Source organism: Helianthus annuus, chromosome 14 (assembly GCF_002127325.2).
Source record: "Helianthus annuus cultivar XRQ/B chromosome 14, HanXRQr2.0-SUNRISE, whole genome shotgun sequence".
Lineage (NCBI taxonomy): Eukaryota > Viridiplantae > Streptophyta > Magnoliopsida > Asterales > Asteraceae > Helianthus > Helianthus annuus.
In genome coordinates this window covers 58684028-58690043 of record NC_035446.2, presented here as the reverse complement: position 1 = coordinate 58690043, position 6016 = coordinate 58684028, and positions in this window count along the sequence as shown.

Sequence of the window (6016 nt, the reverse complement as noted above, 5' to 3'; positions counted from 1 at the left end):
TAAAATATTTCCTAACTACGGTCCTGATGTAATTTCCGCTGCCAAAATGATAAACACCGATACCACCGAAACTGGCCGCGGCCGCCCGTTCCCAGGTTGTTAGGGGGCGGGGGTTGCGATAGAAGGTGGTATCAGAGCTAAGCCACTGATTCAGCCACAGAAGTGTTCTGCTGACACCAAGATATTATTTAAAATGTTAGGAAATTAATTACGAAAATACGTGCATATCTGTATATTATTGTTCTGTGTTATTTGATTATTTGTTAGTTTACAATATGAGCGACCAAGGACCTTCCGACGCCTACCGTCAGTTGTCCAGCTCACTTAGAAACGAAGGTACCTCTTCACAGCCTACCCTTTCAGGGTATTCGGCTGACAATGAAGATGGGATATTCGTGTTCAAGGCTCAATCTGAAGAGCCATTCCCTCCTAAGAAGATAGGATGGTTCAGTAGAGGTGCGCATGAACGTAGGAAGAGGATGAAAAAGTTACAACAACAGCGAGTTTTAGCAGCCGCTAAGAGAGAAACAGATGCTCACACCCAGGATATGCTCAATAGGAGTCTAGCAAATTTTCATATCCTAGCAACTACAGCTGCAGACCCTAATTTAGAGCAACTCATAGCACCCCAACCATTACCCTTGTTTCCCACACAACCAATGGAGATTGAAGTCAACTCGAAAAAGCAAATCCCAGCACCAGCTTTTGACCCGACTGAGATACCTAGAGTACCAGCACCCAATCCCTTAGACCCAGACTACGACCCGTGGTTTGATGACCATAGGGATTACCAACAACGCTACCCAATACCAGAGGAACCCATGCCAAACCTAGCAGCTTACCCAGGTCTGGACCCTCTAGATCCCTATTATGATAATGATCAATACATTAGGGAAATTCTAGAGAACCCTTACCCAAATGAAGAACCCATGCCCCAGTTCCCAAACCCAGTACCAGCAACTGCACCACCCATGAGCACCGAAAATGTGCAAGAACTCCGAACTTTTGGTGAGGAGATTTTAGAAGAGAGCGAAAGGATGAGACAAATAGGGGAACGACTTGTCTGGAAGTATGACGAGCGTAATATGGAATTTTGGATGAACCCATAGCAATAATAGTAATAATAACAAAATTATATATATATATATATGTGTGTGTGTGTGTGTGTGTATGTTTGAAAAAAATGATTATATATATATATATATTGTAGTATAGACCACCTTGTGGTTAGTGATGCATACTAGTATTGTATTTTTTTCCAGTTGTATTTGTAATAAATATATATGCATACTATAAAATAGAGTAAGTCGCAATGCTCGACGATTTTGGATCAACATGCTTGTTGTGTGATTGTTGCATTGGATGGTTTTATGCGATATTAATACTTGGTAATTGTTTAAAATCCAGATGGCCGATGCAGCAAATCCGGAAAACCAGAATAATGAAAATCAAATAAATAATAGTGAAATTCGACAGCTTGTAACCCAAGGAATTAGAGATGCCATGCCAGCTATTATCCAAAATGTTAGGGATGCGGAAAATAATGATAAAAGTGGTAATGACAGTAAACGAACCTATATAGAACCTAGTCACAGCGTGCACAATGGACCCATACTTCAAGTGCCCATTCCTAAAAGAAGAAGAACCATGTCATGGTTGTTCTTACAAAGAATTATGGTCCTCTAAACCAATAGAATTCTCTAGCAATGAAGGGGCCATTGCAGCTTTATGTTGGATAGAAAAGACTGAGGCAGTTTTAAAAATAAGCAAGTGCGCAGAAGAAGACAAGATAATGTTTGCTTCCAATCTGTTTAAGAACTTAGCCTTAGAATGGTGGAACACTATCCTCTAGTCTAGAGGAAGTGATAGGGTTTACAATATGGAATGAGAGGAATTTAAGAATATGGTGGAAAGGTAATTCTGCCCTCCCAATGAAAAGGAACAGATAGCGAACAAGTTCTTAAACCTTAGAATGACTGGAGTGGATAGTAAGGGTTATACTACTTTATTCTTTGAATATGATAGAATAGTGCCAACCCTTGCATGACCCGGACCAATATTAATCTCCCGCTATATATGGGGATTAATCAGTGAGATAAGGCATGTAGTCAAGGCAGCTAGACCTCAAACTATAGAAGAAGCTCTAGAACTAGCAAACACCTTGACTGATGAATTAGTGCGTACACGAGAAGAAGACCAGAGGAGGAACCTAGCTCAAAGGCTTACCTAAGAATTCCGCTATGGAAATTCCAACCGTGGGAAAAATGTAGGTTCTACCTCTACACCTTATTGTAAGGCCTGCAAGAAGAAGCATTCAGGAAGATGCTCCACCTACTGCAATTTCTACAAAATACCAGGACACAAAGAAGAAGATTGTAAGAAGAAACCTAGTAATGGAGTATGCTTCAATTGTGGAGAAAAAGGTCACATTAAGACGAACTGTCCGAAACTAGCTCCGGCCATGAGCAACAAGACTACTAAAAATGCTAGAGCATTTGTTCTGACTGCAGAAGAAGCAAAGATGATTCCGGACGTGATTGCCGATACGTTTTTAGTTAATGATGTTTTTGCTAAAGTATTATTTGACTTTGGTGCAAACCAAAGTTTTATTAATACTTCATTTTGCAAACTTCTCAATCGACCATTAACTAAACTCTCACAAGAATGTCTAGTAGAAACATCAAATGGGGAAACCATTAAGATTTCTGAAATCTTGCAGGGGGCAAGAATAGAATTTTTAAATCAAAAATTTATTGCAAACCTTTACCCAATGAATCTGGCAGGATTCGATGTTGTATTAGGAATGGATTGGTTAATAGCCAATAAAGCCAGTATTTTATGTGATCAAAAGTCAATCCAAGTAAATTCACCAAAGGGCGAAAAGATCACAATTAAAGGAGATAAGCCGTCTAGATCCACGAAATTCATCTCTGTGATGAAAACAGCAAGTTATATAAGAAAAGGATCATTAGTATATTTGATTTCTATAATCACTAACACTAAAGGAAAAGAACTGAAGGATATTCCAGTAGTATCCCAGTTTCCAAATGTGTTTCCAGAAGAACTACCAGGGTTACCACCAGACAGAGAAGTGGAATTCAGAATCCACCTGCTACCAGGAACAACACCAATTGCCAAAGCACCTTACCGTTTGGCACCCGTAGAAATGCAGGAACTGAAGAAACAATTAGACGAATTGTTGGAGAAAGGATTCATACAGCCAAGCTCATCGCCATGGGGAGCACCGATCTTATTCGTCAAGAAGAAGGACGGGTCAATGCATATGTGCATTGATTACTGTGAATTAAACAAAGTCACGATTAAAAATCGGTATCCGTTACCGAGAATCGATGATTTATTTGATCAGTTGCAAGGAGCTCGATTTTTCTCTAAAATTGATTTACGATCAGGATATCATCAATTAAAGGTACAAGAAGAGGACATTCCTAAAACCCGCATTTAGAACAAGGTATGGCCATTATGAATTTACTGTCATGCTATTTGGTCTAACCAATGCCCCAGCTGCATTTTTGGACATGATGAACCGAATATGTAACCCATATTTGGATAAATTCATAATTGTCTTCATAGATGATATTCTCATTTACTCCAAGAATAAGGAGGAATATGCAACACATCTGCACGCACTTCTAAGTTTATTGAGAAAAGAAAAGCTTTATGCAAAGTTTTCAAAGTTTGAATTTTGGCTAGAACAGGTACAGTTCCTTGGACATTTAGTCAATCATGAAGGAATTCATGTGGATCCCACCAAGATCGTGGCGATTACCAAATGGAAAACCCCTAAATCACCAATCGAGGTTAGAAGTTTCTTAGGATTGGTCGGTTATTATAGAAGATTTATTCTATATTTTCTTGAATAGCCATTCCCTTAACTAAATTAACTTGTAAGTCTGTTTAGTTTGAATGGGGACCAAAACAAGAAGAAGCCTTTAGAATCCTTAAGCAAAGACTAACCAACGCACCCATACTAGCGTTACCAGAAGGAACTAAAGACTTTATAGTCTATTGTGATGCTTCTAAATTAGGTTATGGATGTGTATTAATGCAACGTCAAAGGGTTATAACTTACGCCTCTAGACAACTTGAGAATCATGAAGAAAATTATTCAACCGATGATTTAGAATTTGGAGCTATAATTTTTGCCCTTAAAGATTTGGAGAGATTACCTTTATGTAGTAAGTTTACCATTTTCACTGATCATAAGAGTTTAAGGTACGTTTTCGGGCAACAGGAATTGAATATGAGACAAAGACGCTGGATGGAGATACTTAGTGATTATGATTGTAATATCCAGTATCATGCAGGAAAGGCAAACGTAGTAGCTGATGCTTTAAGTCGAAAGTATCACAAAAATCCAAAAAGAATACGTTCTCTTAAATTAAATCTGCAAGTAGATTTAAATGAACAGATTAGAAAAGCACAAGAATCAGTGATCAAGGATGATACTAAAAAGTTGAAAGGAATGATTAAGGAACTAGAACAAAGAACATAAGAAATTTGGAGATTCCATAAGAAAAGAATGTGGATACCTAAATTAGGAAACCTACGCCACCGTATATTAGAAGAAGCCCATAAATCTAAGTATACGATGCATCCTGGAAGTGATAAGATGTATCAAGACTTAAGAAAGAATTTCTGGTGGATAGGAATGAAAAAGGATATAGCAGTATATGTTGCAAAGTGTCTAACCTGTTCACAAGTTAAAGCTGAACACCAGAAACCCTCAGGTTTGTTTTCAACAGTTAGAAATGCCAGTTTGGAAATGGGAATTGATAACAATGGATTTTGTTACCAAATTACCCAAGACAAGGAAAGGTAGATACAATCTGGGTGATTATAGACAGGCTAACTAAATCAGCTCACTTCCTACCAATGAAAGAAACTTTCAGTATGGAACAGTTAGCTAAATTGTATGTAAATGAAATAGTTTCATGAAATGGAATTCCTTTATCAATTGTTTCTGACAGAGATAGCCGTTTTACCTCTCATTTTTGGACAAGTTTCCAAAAAGCAATGGGAACCAAGTTAAATCTAAGCATCGCTTATCATCCTCAAACAGACGGACAAAGCGAAAGGACAATTCAGACAATGGAGGACATGCTTAGAGCTTGTATAATTGATTTCGGAGGTAATTGGGACGGTCACTTACCATTTATAGAATTTTCTTATAATAATAGTTATCACACAAGTATCAATGCTGCACCATTCGAAGCACTTTACGGATAAAAGTGCCGAACGCCAGTCTGTTGGGCGGAAATTGGAGAAAAACAACTATTCGGACCTGAAATAGTACAAGAACCAATTGACAATATCATTCAAGTCAAGGAACGATTAAAAGCAGTACGTGATCGACAGAAGAGTTATGCAGATAACAGACGAAAGCCATTGGAATTTCAGGTAAGAGACAAAGTGTTATTGAGAGTCTCTCCTTGGAAAGGAGTGGTGAGATTCATCAAGAGGGGAAAGCTAAGCCCCAGGTATGTTGGACCTTATGAAATTATTAAAAGAATAGGACCTGTAGCTGTCACACCCCGACCGCGTAAAACAACAAACCGCGGCGGAAACGTCGGGGAGTGGAGTGACAGAATTATTGTTTCAACAACCATGGTAATTATAGTTTTGTATTATTGATTAAAGAGTTTACATTGTCTTAGGATTTAACAGAAACGTAACATAATTAACTGTCTTTTAAGTCACTAAGGCCCAAGTCCGCCTAAGTGTAGCACAAATATCATCATGCATTAGCACCTGAAACACATGCGAAAATAGATACGTCAGCATAAAAATGCTTGTGAGATACATAGGTTTTGTTTATGCAGGATTCATGACTTGTAGTTAAAAGATGTGTTTAACAAAAAGTAGTTATGAACCTTGTAAAATGTTTTCTTGTATAATATCATGTGAAAATTGATAAGAAAATCATATGATATAAAAGAAAAATGCATGGTTAAATAAATAACCAAGTGGAAATGAATTTGTATAAAATATGTGATTT